General features: G+C 40.2%; 1 long non-coding RNA gene across 1 annotated transcript; it reads left to right on the top strand.

Annotated features, from left to right (window-relative positions):
- Window positions 1-10,069: 10,069 nt before the first annotated feature.
- On the top strand, window positions 10,070-18,210 carry LOC119468541. The gene is made up of 3 exons (XR_005197235.1): window positions 10,070-11,823; window positions 11,921-16,138; window positions 16,239-18,210. It is a non-coding gene; the product is annotated as an uncharacterized LOC119468541 (long non-coding RNA).
- The last annotated feature ends 9,384 nt before the right edge of the window (window positions 18,211-27,594 follow it).

The raw sequence follows: 27,594 nt of genomic DNA, 5'->3' as shown, positions 1-27,594 counted from the left end.
TCTTTTAACAGAGAGTATCACTGTAGGCTGACATCCAGTTATCCAGAGTTTGAGAAAAGAGAAAATCTAGTAAAAGGTACTTGGACGCGAATTTGAGCAGATGAGTTATAAAAGACACCAGACTGCCATGAAAATGTCCCTTAGACTACATAAATACTAGAAACAATTAAAATAGTATATACATGAAGAATTGTATCCTAATGGGAATAAAATATGCAGAAAGGAATGCATTTTCTTTCTAAAATCTTGCAAAGAGCATATGGACTTATATCTTTAAAAATAGCCTACAAATTCTTTCCATTCTGAGCTATTAAATTGTATATATGTTCTATAAATATTGCTGTATATACCATAAATTACATATATTCATTTTTTTTCTGTGTGTGTGTATGTGTGTATGTGTATACTTGATTTATATTTGTGGAGAATGGAAGGGGTGTGGCAGGTTAACTTTGCAGCTCAACTCTTTGACAGGGGCATTGATGTCATCGAGTCACTGAGAACCTAAGTTCTATTTCCCCCATGCAGGGCTGAGAGACATGAGTTCTGCCCTGGAGCTGAAATGGGCATCAGGCTCTTCTTCTACGTGCCCCTTTGTCTGCTGTGGGCAGGTAAGGGCTGGTCATAGGTGGGCTTCCTTCCCTGAAATTCCCAAGACCTCAATACAAGCCTTTTTTTGGGATGACAGCATCTGTTGTTTTCTATTATAGGACACATGGATGGTAGAATCACCCAGAGCCCAAGACACAAGGTCACGGAGACAGGAACACCAGTGACTCTTAGATGTCACCAGACTGAGAACCATCGTTATATGTTCTGGTATCGACAAGACCTGGGGCATGGGCTGAGGCTGATCCATTATTCATATGGTGTTAAAGACGTTAGCAAAGGAGAAGTCCCAGATGGCTACAATGTCTCTAGATCAAACACAGAGGATTTCCCCCTCACTCTGGAGTCCACTACCGGCTCCCAGACATCTGTGTACTTCTGTGCCAGCAGTGACTCCACAGTGCTGCACAGCTGCCTCCTCTCTGCACATAAAGGGCAGTTAGAAAGGCTGAGGTTGCTTTGTGTCTGTCCCCAACCTGGGAAGTCCGACGTCCATAGGAGTCTGAGAGCCCTGGCCAGGCTGGAGGCCATAGAGCAGGGGCCTTATGACCCTCAGTGCTGACGTCCATTCCTACTGGAGTCTCAGACCAGCTAAAGGTCATCCCAACACGCTTAGCTTGCTGAGTCTCTCTTCTGTAGCTCTCTCTTTCTGCTTGCAGAAAGGAAAAGGCATCCAAGGCATCGTTAGTTGAGATTAGTGATGATTCTCTTAACCCCAAAGCCTGGACTTCTCCTCTCCCCTGTGGGCTTCAGTGACTTTTTCATCTGCCCCTTTCCCTACCCTCCACTACCCTTCCACTCATAGTCACAAACCTTCACTCCTGACCTCTGTTCCTGGCTGCCTTTCTTCTATGGGGCAATAGCCTCATGAGGTCCTCTATCATCTGCCTTATATGTGCATGCCCTATACCTACATCTCCATCATCATTTTGCACAAGTCTCCCCTGGCTCTGTCTGCTCCAGCCACACTCCTCTATGTTCAGTTATTTCCTCATATATGTTCTGTTGTTTCCCATCCTGGGATGTGTTTTTACAGATAATTTTCTTCTGCACTGAGCATATGTTCCTCCCTCTTATTCCTGAGTGTCTACTTCATTCCTTACATAAAGTATATTTCAGGTACATTTACTCTTAACTATAAACAGAAAAACTTAAATTTTACCAGAAGAAATTAAGGAAAATATTTTTATCCTTTGAGGGAAGACTACTTTAGTGGAAACTTAACACAAGCCACAAAAAATAATACTGGCCAGGCACAGTGGCTCATGCCTGTAATTCCAGCACTTTGGGAGGTCAAGGAGGTCGGACAGCTTGAGCTCATGAGTTTGAGACCATCCTGGGCAACATGGCAAAACCTTATCTCTACTGAAAACACAAAAATTAGCTGGGTGTGGTGGTGTGTGCCTATAATCCCAGCTACTCTGGAAGCTGAGGCCCGAGAATCACTTGCACCCCAGAGGTGGAGGTTGCAGTGAGCCGAGTTGGCACCACTGCACTCCAGCCTGGGTAACAGAGTGAAATTCCATCACATACACACACGCACACGCACACACACACACACACACACACACACACACACACACACAAATACTTACATTAGTTGTTTTAGTCATGTATCAAAATACGTGATAAAAAATGAAAAGCCAAGCCACAGTAGAAGAAGGCATGTAGAAGACACATGTCTCAGCTCTGAGAGAGAGAGTGCAGATTCACCCTTCCCCTGCCTTTTTATCTAGGCCCCCAGCTGACTGGATTTGCCCGTGCACATTGAGAGTAGATCTTCCCCACACAGTTCATCAATTCACGAGCCAATCTCCTCCAGAAATACCCTCACAGACATATCAAGAAATACTGCTGTACCAGCTAGCCAGGTATGCCTTAATCTGGTTAGATTGACACCTTAAATTAAGTATAACATTACTGCCGGGAACACACAGAGGTCTGAGCTCTGATGATGAGGCTCCTATGAGGTGAACTAATGTGACAGAGCACAAGACAAAAGTATTGACCCTGACCTTAAGACTTTTTGAAACATTTCTGGATGTCAGGTGGCTCTTTTAACAGAGAGTATCACTGTAGGCTGGAAAAGCCATGAGAGATGCAAACAAATGAAGAAGAATCAGCATGGCAAAGACCATTTATGCTCACCAAAGTCCCCTGGCTTCCCTTCAGTTCCAGGCTTCGCTTACAGTTAAAGGGTTGGGAACATATGAAGAGGTTCTGAATAACTGGATGTGTGCAGAACTGATGTGGGCAATCCCAAGGCTAGCCCTTACAAATAACTTGTGGCGGCCGGGCATGGTGGCTCACACCTGTAATCCCAGCACTTTGAGATGCTGAGGTGGGCATATCATGAGGTCAGGAGTTTGAGACCAACCTGGCCAACATGGTGAAATCCTGTCTCTACTAAAAATACAAAAAATTATCTGGGCATGTTGGCAGGCACCTATAATCCCAGCTACTTGGGAGGCTGAGGCAGGAGAATCACTTGAACCCAGAAAGCGTAGGTTGCATGAGCCAAGATCATGCCATTGTACTCCAGCCTGGGTGACAGAGCAAGACTCCATCTTGAAAAAAGAAGAAGAAGAAATAACTCCTGGCACTGTGATGGGAGTCCTCAAGTAGACAGGGAAATGAGCTGCAAAGACTCATGGGATATAGTATACAGTTGTACTCATGGTTAAGATTTATTACAGTGCCATAGTAAATATTCAGCAGCAGATCATAGGGAGAAAACACACAGGAGGAATCTAGAGGAGTTCACACATCGGCTTCCTTATGCTCTCTTCCTCCCAGGAGGGGTCACACAGAGCTCACTTCCCACAGAAACAAAAATGCATTAACACATGTGCAATGTTTCTGCCTGTGGAGCTCATTAGAGATTCAACACCCCAGAGGTTATAGTGGAGGTACTGCCTAGTATAAACCCAAAATCTACACCCCAGAAGGAAATCTGGTGTTCTGTTTGCAACACCAGTCTAGGCAAAATGAGCTACTCCTCTCAGTTAGGAGAAACTTCATGTCAGCACAGGGCACTGATCACCAGCCAGCTTCCCAGATGTCAGCCAGATGTCAATCTTGCAAGCAGGACTTTAAAAGCACTGCAGTCTCAAACCTGCCGTTGACTCTTTTCTGGACAGATACTCTTCAACTCTTTTGCCATGCCCTGATAAACTTGGGAGCTACACAATACCGATTGCCTAATGATAACATGGAAGCAGCCCGGCACACTGGGTCATAATTTGATGAACAACCACGGAATAAAGCTACTTATGTCATGCTGGGCTTTGTGGACATGGGAAGTAAGACTTCATAGAATTAAGCCAATGAGATTTTAGGATTTATTTTTATTTTGCTTTCTGTAGCATAGCTGTTCTTGTCTAATAGAGTTAGTATCTAAAATGAGTAAAGCATTCTCAAACCTTGATAAGAAAAAGACAACGCTATAAAATGGCAATACTTAGCCTAAACAGGCATTTCACAGAAAAGTAAACATAAACTACTACTAACATAAAAATAGGTTCTCGGCTGGGTGCAGTGGTTCACGCCTGTAATCCCAGCACTTTGGGAGGCCGAGGCGGGTGGATCACTTGAGGTCAGGGATTGAGACAAGCCTGGCCAATGTGGCGAAACCCTGTCTCTATAAAAAAGTTTTTAAAAAGTAGCCGGGCATGGTGGCACGTGCTTGTGGTCCCAGCAGCTACTCAGGAGGCTGAGGCACAAGAATTGCTTGTACCCTGGAATCAGGGTATTCCAATCTAAAACAGTGAATTATGACTGCAAACTTAACCAGACTGCAAAGTTTTCAAAGAAATGATAGTCCCAAATATGAGAAAAGATATGGACTAGTGGAACTGTATTATACTACAAAAGAAAATTATAACTGATATGGTTTGGCTCTGTGTCATCACCACCCTCATCTCAAATACTGTAATCCCCACATTTCAAGGGAGGGACCGGGTGGGAGGTAATGGTATCATGGGGGCGGTTTCCTCCATTCTGTTCTCCTGATAGTGAATTCTCACAGTACCTGATGGTTTAAAAGTGACAATTTTCCCTTCTCTTTCCCTGTCCTGCTACCATATAAGATGTGACTTTCTTCTCTTTTCCTTCTGCCATGATTGTAGGTTTCCTAAGGCCTTCCCAGTCATGTGGAACTGTTAACAATTAAACCTCTTTCCTTTATAATTTCCCAGTTCTGGGTATTTCTTCATAGCTATGTGAAAACAGACTAATACAATAACTGTATCAGAAAACCCTTTCTGAGATATATTGTGATTGACCCTCTGTATCAGCTGATTTGGACCCCAAGGATATGAAAGGCTGACTGTAAGGAAGGTGGACACCCTGGGATTAGGGTATCAACAGGGTTTCCTGGAATCAGGCCCCTCAGGATACTAAGAGCATATTTAAATTACTTGAGTTCCTTTCATTGTCTTTAGGTTCCATCTTGGAGAAGTGAGTTGTCAATATTTATTTTAGCAGTTTTGGAGGTTTTAATTGACATTTTAAAATTAACATTTAAAACCTGTGGTTACAGATATATGTAACCACAGTTATATATTTATGTATATAATATATAGCATATACGTTACCACAGTGTTAAATCTATATAAAATATATAATATATATTATCACAGTTTTCAAATGTTAATCTTAAAGGTTTTATATGTACATAATACAAAATTTTTCACTTTAACAATTTTTAAATGTACAATTAAGTGGAATTAAGCACACTCACAATGCTGTGGAAACATCACTGCTGTTTCCAAATGTTTTTCGTGATCTCAAAGAGAAATTCTACATCCATTAAGCAATAACTCCACATTTTTCCTGCTTCTCAGCCTCTGGTAACGTCTAACCTACCCTTTGTTTATATAAATTTCCTAATTCTAGATAGTTAATATATAGGAAATCATAAAATATATTTCCCTAGGCTGGACGTAGTGGTTCACACCTGTAATCCTAGCACTTTGGGAGAATGAGACAGGTGGATTGCCTGAGCTCAGGAATTTGAGACCAGCCTGGGCAAAATGGTGAAATCCCATCTCTACTAAAATACAAAAAATTAGCTGGGCATGGTGGTGTGTGCCTGTAGTCCCAGCTACTTGGGAAGCTGAGGCAGGAAAATTGCTTGAACCTGGGAGGCAGAGGTTGCAGTGAGCCGAGATCACACTACTGCACTCCAGCCTGAGTGACAAAGTGAGACTTCATCTAAAAAATATATAAATATAAATATATATATTTGATATTTCCCTTTGTGTCTGTCTTCTTTCATTTCGCCTAATGCTTTCAAGGTTCATCCATATTGTAGCATGTGTCAGATTTTTACTCCTTTATATAGCTGAATAACACTTCATTGTGTGTATAGACCACATCTTATTTATCTGATCATCAGCCGATGGACATGTGGGTTGTTTCTACCTTTTGACTATTAGAAATAATCTTGCAATAAACACTGGGCTACAAGTATCTGTCTGATTTCCTGCTTTCAATTATTCTGGGTGTATACCTGGGGGTGGAATTGCTGAGTCATATGGGAATTCTATATTTAATGCTTTGAGCAACTGCCCAACAGTGCTTTGCAGCAGCTGCAGTATTTTACATTCCCATAGCAATATCAAAGCCTTACAGTTTCTTCAAAGCCTTGCCAACACTTAATTTCTGTTTTGTTCTTCTTTTTAAATATTATTATAGCCATCCTGGTAAATGCGAAGTGATACCTCATTGTGGTTTTGATTTACATGTTTCTAATGACCAATGATGTTAAGCATCTCTTTTTGACCTTTTACTTTTTATTACGTATACTTTAGGTATATAACATGATATTATAAGATACAGACCTATAGGAAAATAGTTACTATAGTGAAACAAATTAATATAGCCATCATCTCACATAGTTACCCATTTACTCCCTGTGGCAATAGCAGATACAATCCACTCCTTTAGAAAAATATCTGAACACATTATTATTAACCATAGTCCTCATGTTATACCTTAGACCTTTAGGCTTCTTCAACCTGCCTATCTGCTATCTTGTATCATTCAACCTAAATGTCCCCATTTCCTATTCCCTCCCCATGCCATCCTCCCAGTAACCACTATTTCATTCTCTCTGTATATTTGACATTTTATAAATTATAAAAATATCATACACTATTTCTCTGTGTCTGCCTTATTTTACTTAGCATAATGTCCTCCAGGATCATCCATGTTGTGGCAAATGGCAAGGTCTCATTATTTTTTAGAGCCAAATAATATTCCATTGCACAGGTATGCCACAGTTTCTTCATCCATTTGTCTATCAGTAGACACTTAGGTTGTTTCCACATCTTGGCTATTGTAAACAATGCTGCAATGAACATGAGAGTGCAGATATCTCCAAGAGATAGGGATTTCATTTTCTTTGTGTGTATACCGAGAGATTGCTGGGTCATATGATAATTCTACTTTTAGTTTCTTTGGGAACATCTATGCTGATTTTCTTAATGATTGCATCCATCTACTTTTCCACCAATGGTGTACAAAAGTTCCTTTTTCTCCATACTTCTGAAACTTATCTTTTTAATAATGGTTATCTTAATGGATGTGAGGTGCAATCTCATAGCAGCTTTGATTTTCACTTTTCTAGCAATTAGTGATGTTGAGCATGTTGGTGGTTTTTATGTCTTCTTGGCAGAAATGTCTGTTTAGGCCCTTAGCTCAATTTAAACAGGGTTATATGTTCTCTTGTCAAGGAGTTGTATGGGGTCTTTATACGTTTGGTATATTCATCTCTTATCTGATATGGTTTGCAAAGATTTTTCCAAATCCATGGGTTGCATTTTCATTTTGTTGACAGTTTTATTTACCTGCAGAAATTTTTAAGTTTGATGTAGTCTCATTTATTTTTGCTTTTGTAGCCTGAACTTTTTTTATGATACCAAAGAAATCATTGCCAAGGCCAATGTCAAAGAGCTTTTCCAACATGTTGCGTGTAATAAACTGAACTTAGAAGACCAAAACATTAGACACTAAGCATCTTTTCATATATTATTGATAATTTGTATGTTTTCTTTTGAGGTAAGGGCTTTTCTTTTCTGGTTGTTTTCTAGCTTCTCTTTGTCTTTAGATTTTAGTAGTTTTACTATTATAAAGCTAAATGAGGTTGAGGTTTTACTTCACTTAGGAGATTTGTTACTGTTAGTGTTTTTAGTGCATATTTTTGAAACAGTTTTAATATACTGTAAAACAGAGAATAGGTAGATGTATTGACATTGCTGGGAAACAGAGTTCTTAGAAAGGGAAGAGAGATACAAGTAAGAAGTAGGAAAAGACGAAGAAGGAATCTCTGGTGTTGATTTGAATGGGAGGTATCAATATGAAGTTATTATTTTAAAATTATGTATTTTCTAACTCTAACCATACAATATGTAAGAAGCAATATAAAGCTGATGGACAATAACTTTATATCTTTGCAGTCGTGTTCCCAGTAGTAATGGGCAGAATTATTGCATGGTATTTAATTTTTAAATGCTTTTAAAAGAAACAACAGACAAAGCGTCTTCTAAATCTAGAGCAGAGAAAGTAAAAAACATCTTTTGGCAGAAATCAAGGAAGCTTCAGGACCCAGAAAACATACCAAAAAATCCATAGAACCAGTTTCACGGGACTCCCACCAGCCAAACACAAGTATCTAAACATTAAAGAAGAATGAGGATACTAAATTATAACAAATTTTTAAAACCTGTAAGCCTATAACAACAATAAAAAGATGGAAGAATCTCTTCATTACAGAATAAGGCTAGTTAGTAAATTTAATTAGAAAATCATTGTAACCATTAATGTAGTTATAGACAGAGACCATCAGTTGATGCCAAAAGCAACATGTGAAAGGTTATTGGAGACCAAGATATCTATATTGTGTCCAAGTATCACTCCACTAATTGCTTATTAACTATAAAAGGTTAATGATACCTTCACAATGGAGAGATCTGATGTCTATGATGTCAAATTTAGTATTCAAAACTGGGTAAAGATAACATGGTATGTTCTTGTAGTTGGTCAGATGCAATGGGAAACACACATTGACTATGGCATGGTAGTTGCCAAAATATTTAACCTCTGATAATGTGGAAATCCTGATGGTGGGTCATTTTACCAGTCAGCTGATATGAACTCTTACAAAAATTAAGGCCATGAAAATTGTAAAATATAAGTGGGCCAAAGAGATGTCTAATTTAAAAGTGGCTAAAAAGACCTGATAACCAAAATAAATGCATAATCTTTGATAATGTCCTGTAGGAAAAAAAATCAAAACCAAAGGACACATTGGTACAACTGGAAAAAGGTGAACGTGAAGTATAGATGAGAAAATAATGTTATATGAATGTTAAGTTTTTGAGTGTAATAAAGGCATTTGTGGTCATCTAAAATAATGGCCTCTTTTTAGGGAAACACACGGAATTATTAAGAATGAAGTGTTTTATTTCAGAAATTGAGGGTAAAATCCACAAAAAGAGATAAAGCAAATGTGAAAAGATATTAATAATTGAAATATATTTTAATATTCTGTTTGTTGTATGATTCAGCTCTTCCAAAGGTGTCAGTTTTTAACATACAATTAGAAGAAAATCTTAAGATCTCAAAAGGTTGGCATGATTTCAGTTTGGTGGTGGGTATTTATTATATTCATTTTCAATATCTTTGAAATATTCTATAATTATCGTAAAATGAACATACAAGATAAGATTTCTTTTAGTCCTATAATGTACTTTTTCCATAGGGATAGGCTGTGATGTTTTTTAAAGTCCCCCCAAAAGATAAGAGAATTTATAGTCTGAGGACAAAAAGCTTGATATCTCTGAGATGAGCACAAAACTTGGCTAACAATGCATATCAAGAAGCCATTTAGTAAATACACAGGACTGTTTTAACTGAAACAGGAGATTCTGAGTTCTCTGCAGGTTGGTCAAGGATGCACAGATGTTGGGGAGCTAATGAATGTATGCAGAGGAGGGATAGTGCTTGTCCTAAGTTGTGGTTGGATAATATGTGTTTGTGTAACAGGGACGGGGCTCTAGAAGGACAGAAGGATCAGATGGAGCTGGAAGGAATTCCCTTCAGTTCCCCACAAACACTGTCTGATAGTAGCCCTGATCTAATTTGATAATTTAGAAATCCCATCACCATCCCTGGGCCATGGATGGAGAATCTAAGGCCAGTGACTCTGAACCATTGGCCATCAGGAGGTACTGAGGTTTGATGGGGTCCAAATGTTTTTGAAACAGAGCCAAGTGTTGCCTGAAAAGTTGTGTTTAAAGGAAAAGTGTGGCCTCATCCTAGCATTCAGCATCTAGTTTTCAGGTGTTTTGAGTGGTCAGTAGAAACTCTTCTTTCTTCACTGATGCCAGTGGGTTCTATTCAGTAGTGAATTCTGAACTGTAGAACACTATTGAGTGGAAAAGCTTCTAAGCCTACTTGAAGGGCAGATGGAGAAGAGCCAGGAGCCAACCTGAATGTGCACAGACCCATGAAAAGAGAGAACAGCTGCCTCCTTGGGAGAACATCAGAGAAACCTTAGCAATGTGCCTCTACCCTACACCTAACCCATTCTAGTGTGTCCTGGATAATGGACAGGAGGATGTAAGGGAAATGTAGGATAGAGGAGTGGACAATTGTAGATGTTTCCAGATAGGCTTATCTCAAATTGCAGTGACTCTGCAAATATTCTTAACAAGAACCAGATTTCCCAGAACTCTGATATTTCCTTCCCTAAGCAATAAGATGCCCCTTTGGGCCCTGACACAATCATGGTTGTTATTTGTTTGTTTGTTTTTCTACTCAGGAAGCAGGGGAGGCCTGAGAACATATGCGGAATGTCTTTCCTAGAATTAGGATGCCCCAATTTCAAGTATATCACATGCAGCCTGATAAGTCCTGTCTGCAGCCACCAAGCCTCCACCCTCTCAATGCTGTTGTCATCCAGGGCCTTAACCCCTGGTCACAAAGATGGAAGAGGTAGTGACACTGTGATGTGAAGACACTTTCCATCATGAAATTATTAATTGGTGCCAACATAAGGTGAACTCCGACTAGCAGCTTTTCTATTGCAATGATAGACAATTTATATGAAAAAGAGATGGTAATTCTGATAGTTCTGATAATTCTACAACCACAGATCTTCACCTGATAACCTTGACATGTGGCTGTCCCCTAGGTTTTAGGAGCTTGGATTCCTCTAGGCTGAGTTGTACTATTCCTCTTCTCTGAACACATGTGTCCTTGGTTAGTTCATTCATATTGACTCTCGGGGCTTCTCCAATCCCTCAAGCCTTCCCACCCTACTATCCAGACAATGAGAAGTGTGTCACAACTAATGCAGCACAATTTGTAAAATAATTGCTGGATACTAACACTGCAGTTCAATTGTAAGATATAATAGAAGGGTAAGTGTTTAAGATTCCAGAAGCTCTGTTCAATTTTGCATTTACTGTTAGATATTCACACTCAGGTTTTCAGGAATTAGAGTGTTCTTCACCCATTTTGGTTAAGATATCAGAACTTACTTTCAACATATTGGTGACCAGGATCTACAGAGAACCCTGGTGAAGGCTTGATCCGTAATGCATAACGAAGATTGATAACTGCAAAAAGGGAACTGGTCATTGGCCTTCAGATAAAATGAATTCTCCCCACTTTGTGTTCAGAGAATTATTTTATCCCTTTAGTCTAGAGTTTGTCAGCTAGTTCAATGCACTTCTACGATAAAGCTGGGTCAATTACCCTAGAGGACTGGGAGCATAGAGGACCTGATAGAAAGGAAATACCCAAAGAGAAGGATAAATCAAGAGGTCACTAATATTTGTTTTGAGTTTCCTTTGAGGCTTCCGAGTAGAAATGTCCAGCAGAGGATGGGCCTAGAGATGTAGTGAGAGACCTAATCCCCCAAGCCCTGAATATGTGAGTGAGAACACTTGTATGAATTACACAGTCTATAAATATGGTAAAGCACCTTTGTGCTCTGTTTTAACTTATAATAATTGATTTCTAAGAATGTAGGCGTTTGTGGAGGCCATGATGTCACTGTGGGAACTGCCATGAGAGGACAAGGACGTCCCTCCTCCTCTGCTCCTGCTCACAGTGACCCTGATTGGGCAAAACTCCCATCCTGCCCTGACCCTGCCATAGTCACCAGGCTCCTCTGCTGGGTGGCCCTCTGTCTCCTGGGAGCAGGTGAGTCCTAGGAACACCATGGCACATTGGATATCTCAGTGATTATTTCAACTATTTCCTTCTTTCTATTTTCAAATTTTGTCTTTTTCCTTCACAGAACTCACAGAAGCTGGAGTTGCCCAGTCCCCCAGATATAAGATCACAGAGAAAAGGCAGGCTGTGGCTTTTTGGTGTGATCCTGTATCTGGCCATGCTGGCCTTTACTGGTACCAGCAGATTCTGGGACAGGGCCAAAGCTTCTGATTCAATATCACAATGAGGATAACTCACAGTTGCTTAAGGATCGATTTTCTGCAAAGAGACTCAAAGGAATAGAATCCACTCTCAAGATCCAGCCTGCAGAGCTTGGAGACTCAGCCATGTATCTCTGTGCCAACAGCTTAGCCACAGCATTGCAGAGACACTTCCCTCCTGTGCAGAAAACTGCAGGGTTCCTCTCCTCTATCAGCTCACAGCAGCCTTTCCTTATTCCTCATCTTCCCAGGGAAGAAGCAAGTTTTCAGATACAGTTAGGATTCATATCATGGGAGAAAATGAACTATTTCTTAAAACATGAAGACGATAATTCTTGTTTTTATGTCTCAGGGATTTGAAACACTTTTCAGGGACAACTCAAGAAATCTAAAGTGACTCATCAGAGACTTAGTCCTCAGGGGTAGTGATGGTTTCTCTGTCATAAAAGTATGTGCCCATGAAACACATGCAATATACTTAATAATATAGATGGTGATGGCACCAAGTAATGAACAGCAGGCCCCTCTCTGTAATTGTCAGCATGTGAATGACCTGGTTGTTATCCTTGGTGACAACCTGGCTCTCTAGCAAAGTCTCAATACGCAGTATGTGTTCGAAAATCTTTTCCCTTCTGTTTTATTTTTGGTAAAGTATGGTAATAGTAATGTTGTTAATGATAGTGATTATAATTTCAGCTATGTTATTCAGCCCTTTTTCAAATTCAGAGAAATGCACATGAATCGATACCTTGGCACCCAGTCCCAAATCTTAGCTCCAAGTGAATTCTCCTTCTCTTGAACTCTCTAACTCTTCTATGTAATCATCCCAGCCCAAGAATATATATAGACCTGGACCAGTCAATTCAGAGTCTATTGAGGACATTTCTGCTTGTCTGCTTGTATATTAAAAGCTCCTTAGTGCATTGAAATATTCCTTGTAAGAACTTCTGAAGCAATCAGTTGCCCTGATCAATTGCCCCCTCTGATAATACACTCTGTGTGTCTAGCTCCATATTCACTACTCTACTTCTGTCAAAATGCTCTAATATTAGAAATCTTTCTGAAGTGTTGGTTAGAATTACTTAAAAAGCAGTTTGCTGAATATTGCCTGAAAGCATTGTCACTGTCCATTAGCCCCTCCTGAATTCCTCCCCCTCCTTATCCAATCTAACACCTGATGGCAGTCAGACTTTATGCTCATTTGCTCATTTGCTCATTGCACACCTCCCTCTTTCCTTTCCTCCACTGATAAAAACCTCACCAATGGGATGGATGAAAAACCACCACTCACCGTCTCCTTGTCAAAATTTCTTTTTTTTTCTTTTTCCAATCTGCTATGTTACTTATAGTTAGGAACTCCCTCATAACATTTCCTGAGCTCACTTTTTATTATTTGAACATGGGACACAGAGTTGTTTCAGAGTGTGTCTGATCATTTTCACCTCTGAGATCTTCGTGGGCTGTTTTGGTTGATTTTCTTTTTGTGCTACCTCTCAGTCAGGGTGCTTGATTTTTCATGGTGTTTGTATTTCTCCCTACGAGTCTAATAACGTTTGACACTGTGCCAAACACTATGGTTGTAGAAATAATTTTGGGTGTAGGATGGACCATATTTTTCTCCAGAGATAATTTTTCTGTGCTTCTGAAAGTGCCTGTAGGTATAAACAATCAGGCTCGCTGCATCACAATTTAAGGCTTGAGGTGTCCTGGAGCACCTGGAGAACAGGTTTGTCTCCGGCTCATTGTTACATTGGAATTCAGCAATGACACATTCCATATGTTCTGGCCTTTCCTTTACCCCGATGGCCTGTGAGTCAGCTTCCTGGGTGCTGAGTCAGGATCCGCAAATGCCCTCCAGCGCAGGAGGACTGCCATGCTCACCTCCCAGGGCTCTTGCCTTCCCCATCATTCCAGGCAAGTTATTCCTTATTATTTCTTTAGGACTTTAATTAACTGAAGTTTTTAATGTTGTTTTTGATATTTTTTCCAACTGTGTAGATAACAACAGAGTAAGTGCCATTATCCTTAATTATTGGGATTAAGGTGAAAATAACTTTACTTGGAATTTTAATTTTCCTTTAATTGTAATGTTAGATTCTTAGTCTGTGATTTGTCTGATATTTAACATAAATGGTATAGAGATGTTAAACTCTGATTTCAATCAAATACTTATTTTTTAAAAACTTAAAGGACATTCATAATCAAATTGGGACATACCTTTGTTTGGGGCATGAAATTAATAGAGTATTCTTATATTGTTATTTATTTCTATCACATAACCTCTGTGTTCCATAGGACCATATGGCAAGATGGAAAACAGAATAAAGAGATTAGGTCAGATTAGTCTTCAAATTAATTTAATTGCTTCACTGTGGGGGTGCATTTGTGCTCTTTTATGAAAATTCCAGAGGGGCAGTGGTCAAAATTTCAGGGAGTAACTGATATGTGGCTATTGTTTTACCCCATTTAAAGCCAATTTCCTGGGCAACAGTTTGTTCCACATACCCCATTTTGTGGGGCTCCCCTAAAGTAGTAATCCTGATTTAATCTTCCTATTCCTTGCCAAATTTTGTCTATGGGAAGGGAAATCAGTTACGGTATTTGCTCTTTTCATTTTACTTTAGTCTGTCCTTATTTTCCTGTTTTTCTCCTGGTTCCCTAGAGAAAAGCTAGATTCTTTGGTGCTTCTTCAACATGAGCTAAGATCAGTGGGGAACTTTCTCTTCCACACAGGGTTGGCTGGCAGTTTGGAGGAGATAGAGAATGGGTTAAATTCGGATTCTGCATCATGTTTCACACTGAGACTTGCTGCTTATCAGTGTTAAAGCTGACATTATGTCTCCACCTTTCTGACTTCACCATCAATGTCTCAGGTGTTTCTATCCTACCCCACAGCACCAATATTATTTCTTGGCCTTCTAACACCCACTAATCATAATGTCCTGTATCCCCTGTACTCAGTGAAACAAAGCACAAGTCCCTGTGTCCTGGCAAAAGAAAGCACATTGGTGATGTTCTGGCCTACTGGCCACTAGGAGGCACTGTGGCTTCATTGTCATCCAAAGTCTATGGGGAGGAGCTGAGACTGCTCTCTGGAAGAAGATCGTTAAGGATAACCCTGAGGCTGGACCTAGATTCAGGAAGTTGGTTTTCAGATGTCTTGAATGATGACTTGGAATAAAGGAATTAGTAACCAACCCTTTCTGGACCCAAACCAGCCCAGGCCAACCCTACCTTCTCTGTTGAATGTAGAGAGTAGAACTGCAAGAAATGGAGGTGCTAGCCTGGACCACATCAGAAGGAAGGACCCTGTCCCCCGGGAGCTGACGATCACAGTGACGCCACCAGCATATCCACTTAAGAGGCATAGTCCAGTGTGACCCCTGGAAGAAGATGAGTCCTGGGTAGACATAAGAAGATGTTTTTGTCTAGGCTTCCTTTGGCCTGATTTTAAATTCCTTCCATGTGATCATGCACCTGTCTCTACCTGTATTGTGTATCTGGCTTCTGCCTCTCACCCATCAGTCCCATGGCTACTATAAGGTACTCAATTTTTATTGACACAAATTACCACTAACTTGGTGGCTTGCAACAACAAAAAATTATCTTACAGTTCTGGAGGTCAGAAGTTCAAAACCCAGTAAAAATCAAAATCAACACCTTGGGAAAGCTGCATTCCTTCTCAAGACTCTAGGAGAGAACTGTTCTTCTCTCCTTTTCAGCTTCTAGGACAGGCTTCTAGGTAAGGTATGTTTTGGAAAAGGTACTATGAATTGATAATATCAAAACCAATCTACATGGAGCCTCTGCAAATGTACATCTGTATCTCAGATCAATTATAGTTGAGTTCAGTTCTGCCTGATTCATCTCCCAGAGGTGCAGCCTCTTCTTAAAGAACTTGGGGGTGGTGGCCCATTCAGTGATGTCACTGACAGATGCATCCTGTGGGGATAAAATGTCACAAAATTCACTTCTTTGCTCGTACTCACAGAGGCCCTGGTCTAGAATGTTCCACATCTGCTCTCACTCTGCCATGGGCTCCTGGACCCTCTGCTGTGTGTCCCTTTGTATCCTAGTAGCAAGTGAGTCCTCAGAACATTTACCATTGTCATGCTGGGCTTCTGTAGGGATGATGCCCGACATTTTCTTTATTCTGGCCTCCAACTCTGTCTTCTTTCATAGAGCACACCGATGCTGGAGTTATCCAGTCACCCCAGCACAAGGTGACAGAGATGGGACAAGAAGCGACTCTGAGATGTGAACCAATTTCAGGTCACACCCAGCTTTTCTGGTACAGACAGACCATGATGCAGGGACTGGAGTTGCTAATTTACTTTAACAACAAGGATCCGATAGATGATTCAGGGATGCCCAAGGATCGATTCTCAGCTCAGATGCCTAATGCATCATTCTCCATTCTGAAGATCCAGCCCTCAGAACCCAGGGACTCAGCTGTGTACTTCTGTGCCAGCAGTTTAGCCACAGCGCTGCAGAATCGCCCCTTTCCTGTGCAGAAACCCTGCCGGTGCCCCTTCCCCTTCTAGCTCCCAGCAGTCCTAAGCAAAGTCTTTCCTGTTCCTCCTTCCCCATGAGAAAAAAGTGGTTTTGGAGTGTGACAAAGACAAAATGAGAAGGTATCAACATAAGAAACCTTATGTAGGAAATAGGTTTGGAGGATTCCTCAAAAATTATTCCTGCTCAAAACGCACAGGAGTAAGATAAACCTTGGCTACTCATACTGTAGATTTCCCTGGCTTCCTGCATTTGCCATCCCATGGGAATGGTGGGTGCTCCCGAGAAAGGAGCTTCCCTTTCTCAACCTTGCCCTTGCCCTCAACGTTTCTCATCTGGTCTGCCAGTGTCTGCTGCTGTGTCTGCTGGTGTGTTCCTCTGCAATCTCGACATCCAGCCTCTTGTGTCTGATTCTGCTTAAGGTCTCCCATTTATATGGGCACAGGATGGAGGGCGTGGTGGACCAAAAGGCAACTTTTTGAGTGCAAAAACAGAAATACCTGTCCTCATTTAGGTCCATGGGCACAGGCCAGAGGGTGGAGCCCTCACCAGGGACCCTGCCCTTTTCCACCCAGCACTTCCCTTCCCCCCTCTTGAATCAAATGTTTTTTACTTGAATGAGGGAAATCCTCTCTTGGAAGATTTCAAGTGGTGGGGAATGTAAATTTGAGTAGAAGCAAACCATAGCTTAACTATTCTGAATTTCCTGACCTTCAAAATATTGGAAAAAATAGTATAATTTCTATAATCTTCATGGTTGTTTTTTTCCAAAATGTGTATCTACTTTATACCACAGTGAAAACAGAGTAAACAGAACCATTTGCTGCCTCATAGAGAAGGAAAGCATTTAATAGTGTCTTGAGTCATTAGAAGGATTGAACAATGTGAAGAAGGTGGTAGAAATAACAGGAGCAAATATATGAACAGGCATCAAATTGTGTAAGACTATTTTGTAAGGGTATGAAGTATATTTGATAAAGTAACATTTATATTATTCCGTCGTCAAAAATAGGATGAGCTATGGTCGAAATGTTTACAAATTCAAATGCCCTTCCGAAGCAAATTTTTCATCTGGTGAGCAATGGAGAATTGTGAAATGTATGAAAATTGAAAAGTTGCTTTAGGAAAACTGTCACTGTTAGAATAATTAAAGCTTCTTTCCGGCCTAACTGCGATACTTAGGAGAAGGATGTTCCAGGCAAAGGGAATAGCTTGGTCAGAGGCTCTAAGGCAGAAGCGTGTTTTGTGTATTTGAGGAATGGCCAGAAGGCCAGTGTGGTTGTAAAAAAATAAGCAGGGAAAAGAGGAACAGAGAGGAGGCAATGAATATAACAGGGAGGGGGATCACCTAGGACCTTGTAGGCCCATTCAGGCTGTAAGCTGTTCTCTGAGTGAAGTGGGAAGCTGCTGTATAGTTTAGCATAAGACTGACAACATCTAACCTAAAGAATCACTCTGACTTCTCTGTTGAGAGTAGACTCTGGTTTGGTGGCTACAATGAGGGAGGGCAAGCTTAGAAGTAGAGGAACCTAGGAGAAGACTATTACAATCACAGAAGATAAATCGAACAAATCCCCGGCAGGGGGGTTAGTGCCCTTCCCAACTCTGCCATTCATAGGAACCTATAGGGAGTTGGATTTAATTGGGGTTGATATTACAGTCTTAAATCTTTTTTTTTTTTTCTTCTAGAAACAGGGTTTTGCCATGTTGACCAGGCTGGTCTTGAACTCCTGACCTCAAATGATCCGCCCACCTTGGCATCCCAAAGTGCTGGGATTATAGGCATGAGCCACCACTCCTAGCCTCAAAGTATTCAAAATTTTGATGCATGGGTCCAAATAGAAATGAGACACAAGTGTGTCTGCATCTACCGTATCTGTGAACCTGTTTTCAGATTCTTATTATGCCTTTAAACCTGTGTCAGTTACCTGCTGATGTTTCTTTTTTCTCTTCTGTCTTTCCTACACACTCTACTAAGTAATACATCAGTTATTAATATCCTAGGGAATAAGGAGAGGTGCGTAATAAATTATAATAAATAAATAAGGAGAAGTGCATCTTAAACCTTAAAATATGATTAAAACAATGTAAGAATTAAAACATGAGAGTTTAAAAGTTGTGGGCTCTGTGAACGGCAGAGGGCAGAGAAATAGAAGAATTGTGGGAGTTAGTGAGGTAAACAGAAGGGAGGTAGTGGTAGAACAATAGGACCCTTTAAATAGAAATATTGAAAGATCTGTATTGTTCCTTAAATGGTCTATAATCATGGAAGCAAGTCTGAAAAGGACTGGAGAAGGGAAAGACTCAGGGTAGAGGAGGTCAAGAAACTCAGAAGCCTCGCTAGTGAACAAACTGTCTATGTGATGAATAGTATTAACAGTGATGACTGCATTAGTAGCAGGCAGAAGGACTGAATCAGAAAATTTCTGAAGGTAATAAGGGAAGTACAGTGAGAAGGGATAATATGATGAAGTAATATATATGAAGCAGCTGGGCTTTAAAGAAGGAAGAAGGGAAATGAACTGGGAGCAGCAGGGGAAAATTCTGCACTATTTCAGTCTTGAAAGTCAGGAAACCAACGTGGCAAAAAAAAAAAAAAAAAAAGGTAGGAGAATGACAAAGTGGACTTTGGCTTATGGCAGAACTCCAGCAAACTTCAATTGCCTTGGGCACTCATAATACAGGGATCTTTTGCCTCAGTTGTCAGTGCTACCATGGGGATTTAGAAGGAATCAGTATGTAAATATGACTATAAAAGAGAAACTATAGCCACTCAGAATGAATTACAGGCATTGTATAGAAACCTCTCTCATAAATAAAGAGAAAAACGTAAATTTGTGTTGTAAGGACATATAATCAGGGAGGAAGCAGGGCAACAGAAGACTGCACATGCCTGTCTCCTTTTAGATACCCCAGTGTGGATCCTTATGAGGAGGCCTCATCAGTGCTCTGTGAGTGTGCATAGCCTTTAGCCAGTGCCCAGCTCTTCTTATGCAGAATAGAGACAAATGGATCCTTAGATTCGGGGCCAGGTAGCTTACCTCTAATGTTCTAACCTGCTTGCTCCAGCTACATTTGAGACACTCTTTAGGAGTAATGAAAAAATCCCTAAATAAATGTAAAGTCGAAATTGGCATTACAAAGGAATGTCCACAATCGTAGTAAAGAACTTTCTTTTACAATCCAGAAAACTTGTGAGGGAAATTTCTGTTTGCAACTTAGAATTAGGAGAAAATGAAGATGGTAGCGTCGTTCAACCTTCCCTTGCACTCAGCCTTTCAGTCCACACATGATCTGATTCTTCCAGTATGCTGGGCAAAAACTCCGGCTGTCACATTGGCCCCTTGTCCTTGCAATAAGCAGAGGGTCTATTGAGTTGACTAATAGAAGCTGTCTGCAGCTGGCAAAACTGAAGGAGTGCGCTGTAATGCTTTCCCATTTGGGCTTTGGGAGCCCTAGATGCTGCCATGGGGTGGGAGCCCAGAAGCATCCCCAAGGCCTCTTCACATGCCCGTCTGCACGCTCCCTCTAGGGATTTGAGCATGAGGGCATCAAAGGAGTGAGTCACACCCCTGTCACATGCCCTGTGAGGGGAATAAGAGAATTCTCCCGTTTCAACTTAATTTGTAAAAGACCTTGTTAACAGGATGAAAAAGAAACCACAGCAACGAATAAAACATTTGTGAAGTAAATATCCAACGAAGGAATATTATCATGTTTATTTTGAGATTTGCAGAACTGTCCACTTAACACTTAGAATCATGAGCAATAATAAATGATTATTGCTTTAACCAGTGAGACTTGAGGGAGGCTTGTTATACAGCATTACTGTGCAGGTGTCAATTGATATACTCTATATTGCAGTATCGATTTCTTAAAATTGTCCTAACCATAATCCCATAGATTATTACTAATTCCAAGCTTGTTCTTTTAATGAAGAGTGCTGCTCAGCTCTAATGCCTTTGTTCTGTTTTCTATTTTCATTTCCACATAAGCACAAGTTTTAGCAGCTTTCAAACCTCCAGAAGCCCTTAACATTTCTGATTCTGAAAACATATTTTCTTGTTTCAGCATTTTTATTGTTATTTTTTATTCTCTTGTATGGTAAGGTACTCAGTTTACTATGTTGAATTAGTAATTCTTTAAACATTTCTGCAATTTTGAAGATACCATGGTCTTTAAACATTTTTGCATTCTGAAGATACCGTGGTCTTTGCAGTTCCTGTTTGCATGTCAATTCCTATGAACTATTTCTGGTGCCTCTGAGTCACTTCTCAGAGTGGTCATTGGCTTTTACTGAGGCTGATTCACCGATCTTTGGTCATTCTTGGACACATAAGCACAAATTCAACAGTGTGCTTTCCCAAAATATGTGATATTCAGGGAAATTACTTTTCATGTAAAATAGATGTGTCCTTTTAATATTGCCAGTAGATTATTCTAATTATGGACAAGTAATATCCAACAGACTTATTTGGGTTTAGTGACAAACATATTACTGTGTTCGCTCCTCAATTCAAATACAGAATTCGTATTTTGCATTATATAGCTGCAAGTTTTGAGGTTCTCCATCATATACTTAGCTATACAATAGTACCTACTCTTGTCTGGATATTTTCTAAAATCCTGGATGATTACAAACTTCTCCTTCATTGGTGAAAAAAAATTTTTAATGCAGGATCAAATCCTATATTAAGTCTTCCAGACAGTAAGAAGATAACTATTCAGGGTCTACCAGACGGGCAATTAGAAGCAGCTGTGGTCTGTGGCACTCAGGGAGAGGAATGAAATGTGTGAGTGAATTTAGCACTGTCAATTGAAATATTCAGGTTCTCACATTGGGAGTAACTAGGCAAACAACTTGACCTGCAGCAAACAAAGAAAAGCAGGGGGTTGGGGGTACGATGGCCCACCAGGAGCAGTACAGAGCCAAAGAAACCCCCACCCCCAGCCAAGAAAAGTAGTGGGTGAGTGTGCAACCCTGCCCAGGTAACCACACTTCTCCCCCAGATCTTTGCAACCCATGGATCTGGCGATCCCGTCACGAGCCCACAGCAACAGGGCCTTGGATCCAATACAGAGAGCTGTGTGGAGTCTTAGCAGAGCAGCTGCTCATGCACACACAGAGACCCAGGTATTTTACACATTCCACCCCCAGGATCCCCAGCAAGGTGGGAAATCTGTCCGCATATAACCCTAGGAAGGGGGCTGAATCCAGGAGTGAAGCAGCGTCATTCTGCAGGCCCTACTTACGCAGCATCTCACAAGTTAAGACCCACTGGCTTGGAATTCCAGACAGCCAGTGGAAACAGGCTAGAATCTCCCTGAGATAAGTCTGAATTCCCAGGGAAAGGGGTGGCCACCAACTTTGCAGTCCAGTAGACTCAGCTGTTTTAACCTGCCAGCTTTGGAGAATACAAATGGTCTGGATGAGGAAAGATCCCCATAATGAGGCACAGCTGCATCACCAGATCATGGCCAGACTGCTTCTTTAAATGAAATATTGATCCCTTCCTCATCACTGGGCAGGATCTCCCTGCAGAGGCTTCAACCATTCCAGCTAGGGTTCTACATTGAGAGCTCTGATCTCTCCCAGGGATGCAGCTCCTGGCAGGGAGGGGCAGCCTCCATCTCCACAGTTCAGTCAACTCAGGCCTTCCAACCTGCTGACTTTGTAGAATCCAAATGATCTGGATGAGAAAGGCTCCCCTCAATGCAGTGCGCCTGCTCTACCAAAAAGCAGATAGACTGCTTCTTTAATCAGTTCCCTGATCCTGTTTATCCCAACTGGGTGAGACCTCCCACAGGGGTCTCCAGCCACCTCCCACAGGTGTGTTCTGGCCAGCAACAGGTCAGTACCCCCCTGGGATGGAGCTTCCAGAAGAAGAAGCTGGCTGCCATCTTTGCTGTTTCATGGCCTTCACTGATGATACCTCCAGCATGGGAAAAAAAAACAAGGCAACTAAGGTCTGGAATGGACTTCTAGCAAACCATAGCAGCCCTACAATAAAGCGGCATGACTGTTAAAAGAAAACAAACAGAAAGCAACAACAAGAAGAGTTTCAATGAAAAAGACCCTCCAAAAATCCAGGTCAAAGGTCAGCAGCCTCAAAGATTGAAGGTATATATGCTCAGAAAAATGAGAAAGAATCAACACAAAAATGTTGAAAACTTAAAAATCAAGATTGCCTTTTCTCCTCCAAATGACTATAACATCTCTCCAGTAAGAACACAGAATTGGGCTGAAGCTGAAATGACTGAATTGAGAGAAGTTGAGTTCAGAAGGTGATAATAACGAACTTCACTGAGCTAAAGAAGCATGTTGTAACCCAACACAAAAAAAGCTAACAATCATGATAAAACAATACAGGCGCTGACAGCCAGAATAACCAGTTTAGAGAGCAGCATAATTGACCTGATACAGCCGAAAAATACAACACAGGAACTTTACGATTCAATCACAAGTATCAATGGTAGAACAGACCAAGCAGAGGAAAGAAACTCAGAGCTGGAACATTCTTTTTTAAATAAGATGGACAGACATGAATAGAGGGAAAAGAACAAAAAATAATGAACAAAATCCCCAAGAAATAGGGATTATGTAAAGAGACTGAACCCATTACTGATTGGGGTACCTAAAAGAGATACGGATAATGGAGCCAAGTTGGAAAACATATTTCAGGATATGATCTAGAACTTTCCCAACCTAGCAAGACATGACAACATTCAAATTCAGGAAATGCAGAGAACCCCATTAAGATACTCCATGAGAAGAAAAACCCCAAGACACAGAATTATCAGATTCTCCAAGATTGAAATGAAAAAAATTGTTAAGGGCAGCCAGAGGGAATGGCCAGGTCACCTACAAAGGGAAGCCCATCAGACTAACAGAAGACCTCTCAGTGGAAACCTTATAAGGCAGAGTGGTTGGAAGCCACTTTTCAACATTCTTAAAGAAAAGAATTTCCAACCCAGAATTTAGTATCTGACAAAACTAAGCTTCATAAGTGAAGGAGAAATACAATCCTTTTCAGACAAGCAAATGCTTAGGCTATTTGTCACCACCAGGACTGCCTTGCAAGAGCTCCTCTAGGAAGCACTAAATATGGAAAGAAAAAAATTGTTACTAGCCACTATAAAACACACTGAAATACACAGACCAGTGATACTATGAAGTAACCACATAAACAAGTCTGTGAAATAACCAGCTAGTATAGTAATGACAAGATCCAACTTACACATAACAATGCTAACTTAAGTGTACATGGGCTAAATGCCTCAATTAAAAGGCACCAAATGGAAAACTGAATAAGGAGCCAAGACTCACTGATATGCTGTCTTCAGGAGACACATCTTATATGCAAAGACAAACATAGGTCCAAAATAAAGGGATGGAGGAAATTTACCATCCAAATGGAAAACAGAACAAAGCAGGGGTTGCAATGTTAGTTTCTGACAAAATAGACTTTAAACCAACCAAGAACAAAAAAGACAAAGAAGGGCATTACATAATGGTAAAAGGTTCAATTCAACAGGATATGCAATTTCCTGTTGAATCGCATATGCCAAATATATATGCAACCAATACAGGAGCACCCAGATTCATAAAGTAAGTTCATAGAGACCTACAAACAGAGACTTAGACTCCCACACAATAATAGTGGGGGATTTTAATACCCCTGAGACAGAAAATTAACAAATATATTCAGGACCCAAATTCATCTATGGATTAAGTGGAACTGATAGATATCCGTAGAACTCTTTACCCAAAAACATCAGAAATACATTCTTCTCACTGTCACATGGCTCTTATGCAAATTTATTACATATTTGGAAGTAAAACCCTCCTTAGCAAATACAAAAGAACTGAAATCATGACAGTCTCTCAGACCACAGTGCAATCAAATTAGAACTCCAGATCAAGAAATTCACTCAAAACCACACAACTACATGGAAATTGAACAACCTGCTCCTGAATGACTCTTGGGTAAATAACAAAATTAAGGCAGAAATCAAAAAGCTGTTTGAAACTATTGAGAACAAAGAGACAATGTACCAGAATATCTGGGACAGATAAATCAATGTTAAGAGGAAAATGTATTACACTAAAGCCCCACTACAAACCACTGCTCAAAAAATGATAGAAGACACAAACAAATGAAGAAACATTCCATGCTCATAGGTAGGAAAATTTCAATATTGTGAAAAGGCCCATACTGTACAAAGTAATTTATAGATTCAATGCTATTCCCATTAAACTACCATTGACATTCTTCACAGAGTTAGAAGGGAAAAAAAAAAACTTTTAAAATTTATTTGGGCCAAAAAGGAGCGTGAATAGCCAAGAAAATTATAAGCAAAAATAACAAAGTTAGAGGAATCATGCTACCAGACTTCAAACTATGCTTTAAGGCCACAATAACCAAAACACAATGGTGCTGGTACAAGAACAGACACATAGATCAATAGAACAGAATAGAGAACTCAGAAGTAATACTACACATTCAACCATCTGATCTTTGACAAACCTGACAAAACAAGCAATGGGGGAAAAAACTCTCTATTTAATAAAGGATGCTGGGAGAGCTGGCCAGCCAAATGCAGAAAATTGAAACTGGACTCCTTCCTTACACCATATACAAAAATTAACTCAAGATGTATTAAAGACTTGCGTGTAAAACTCAAAACTATGGAAACTCTAGAAGAAAATGTGGGCAATCCCATTCAGGACATAGGCACAGGCAAAGATTTCATGATGAGCATGCCAAAAGCAATTGCAACAAAAGCAAAAATTGACAAATGCAATCTAATTAAACTAAAGAGATTCTGCACACCAAAATAAACTAACATCAGAGTAAACAGACAACCTATAGAATGGGAGAAACTCTTTTGCAATCTATCTGACAAAGGTCTAATATCCAGAGTATGCAAAGAACTTAAACAAATTTACAAGAAAAAAGTAAAAACAGAAAACCCCATTAAAAAATGGGCAAAGGACATGAACAGACACTTCTCAAAAGAAGACATACATGTGGCCAACAAACATTTAAAAAGTAATTCAACATCACTGATCATTGGAGAAATGCAAGTCAAAACCACAATGAGATTCCATCTCATGCCAGCCAGAATTGCTTTTATTAAAGAATCAAAAAAACAACAGATACTGGCAAGGTTGCAGAGAAAAAGGAACACTTTACACTGTTGGTAGGAGTGTAAATTAGTTCAACCATTGTGGAAGACAGAGTGGCCATTCCTCAAAGACCTAGGGGCAGAAATACCATTTCACCCAGCAATTCTATTATGGGATATACACCCAAAGGAATATAAATCATTCTATTACAAGGATACATGCATGTGTATGTTCATTGCAGCACTATTCACAATAGCGAAACATGGAATCAACCTAAATGCCCATCAATGATAGACTAGATAAAGAAAATGTGATGCAAAAGAACTGAAATAATGACAGTCTCTCAGACACCATGGAATTATATGCAGCCATAAAAAGAAATGAGATCATGTCTTTTGCAGGGACATCGATGGAGTTGGAAGCCATTATCCTTAGCAAACTAACGGAGGAACAGAAGACCAAACACTGCATGTTCTCACTTATAAGAGGGAGCTAAATGATGAGAGCACATGGACATATCATGGGGAGCAAGACACACTAGGGCCTGTCAGAAGGGGGTTACTGAGAGGGAGAGCATGAGCAAGAATAGCTAATGAATGCTGTCTTAATACCTAGGTGATGGGATGAGCTGTGCAGCAAACCACCATGGCAAACACTTACCTATGTAAGAAACCTGCACTTCCTGCATAGGTACCTCTGAAGTTAAAATAAAAGTTGAAGAAACCAAAAAAGAAGATAACCATTTGAATTGCCTAATCAGGTGGAGTATTATAGGAGAATTTGTATTTCCAAGACTCTTGAAGTTAAAGAGGATGAACTATCAGGAACAGTGAGCTCCTAGAAAGACATAATACAGAGTACGTGATAGTAAGCACACCTGGGCAGGCTCTCTCTGTTGAAGAAAATGTATGAGAAGGACTCACAGAAAAAAATTAAAGCAAGTACACACAAAGATTCAAAATCAATTTAAAAAATCGATTTTTTTTATTATTACAAAAACTGAGATTATAACTAAAAGAATGTTCTTGGAATACTTGTCATGGAGAATTTAATTTTCTAAGAAAATGGATGAGACACTACAGTATTTTGAAGTGACACTTTCTTCTTCTGATCATCAGAACAGGAGCAAAACAAGAATATTTAAAATTGAAAGCTCTTACATAATTCTTACTGTGTCTTGGGCATTTCAAGTGGATTCATTTTCCAAGTAGAAAACATTCAGCATCTACTTAGAGTGCCTTATTTTATAGAAGAGTAAACTGAAGCAGACAGAAGATATGTAATTTTCTTCATGTCGCATGGCTAGTAAATGGAGGAAAGGAAGATTCGAACACAAGAATTTGGGGACTGGATTCCTTTTAGCCATTCGTAAACTATTATAACTAAAATTAAAAATATAGGTTCATTAAAATGGAAGAAGAAAAAGACTTCCTCAAGAATAGTTGTAACTTCTTAGAAGACTTATACTTCTCAGGTGAAAGAAGGAGGAAGTTCTCGGTGTGGTGGCTCACACAGGTTATCCCAGCACTTTGAGAATCTGAGGCAGGTGGATCACTTGAGCTTAGGAGTCTGAGATCAGCTTGGGCACCATGGTGAAACCCATCACTACTAAAAATACAGAAAATTAGCTGGGGATTAGCAGTGCACGTCTGTGATCCCAGTTACTCGGGAGGCTTAGGTGGGAAAATCCCTTGAGCCTGGGAAGCAGGGGTTGCAGTGAGCCAAGATCATGCTACTACACTCCAGCCTAGGTGACAGAGTGAGATCTCACCCCCAATGAAAGAAGGAAAGAGAGAGAGAGAGAGGAAAGAGAAAGAAAGAAAGAGAGAAAGAGAGAGAGAGAAGGAAAGAAAGAAAGAAAGAAAGAAAGAAAGAAAGAAAGAAAGAAAGAAAGAA

The sequence above is a fragment of the Cebus imitator genome, unplaced genomic scaffold, assembly GCF_001604975.1.
Source record: "Cebus imitator isolate Cc_AM_T3 unplaced genomic scaffold, Cebus_imitator-1.0 Scaffold446, whole genome shotgun sequence".
Classification (NCBI taxonomy): domain Eukaryota; kingdom Metazoa; phylum Chordata; class Mammalia; order Primates; family Cebidae; genus Cebus; species Cebus imitator.
Note: the sequence above shows the minus strand (reverse complement) of the source record. Positions and strands in the feature narration are given on the sequence as shown.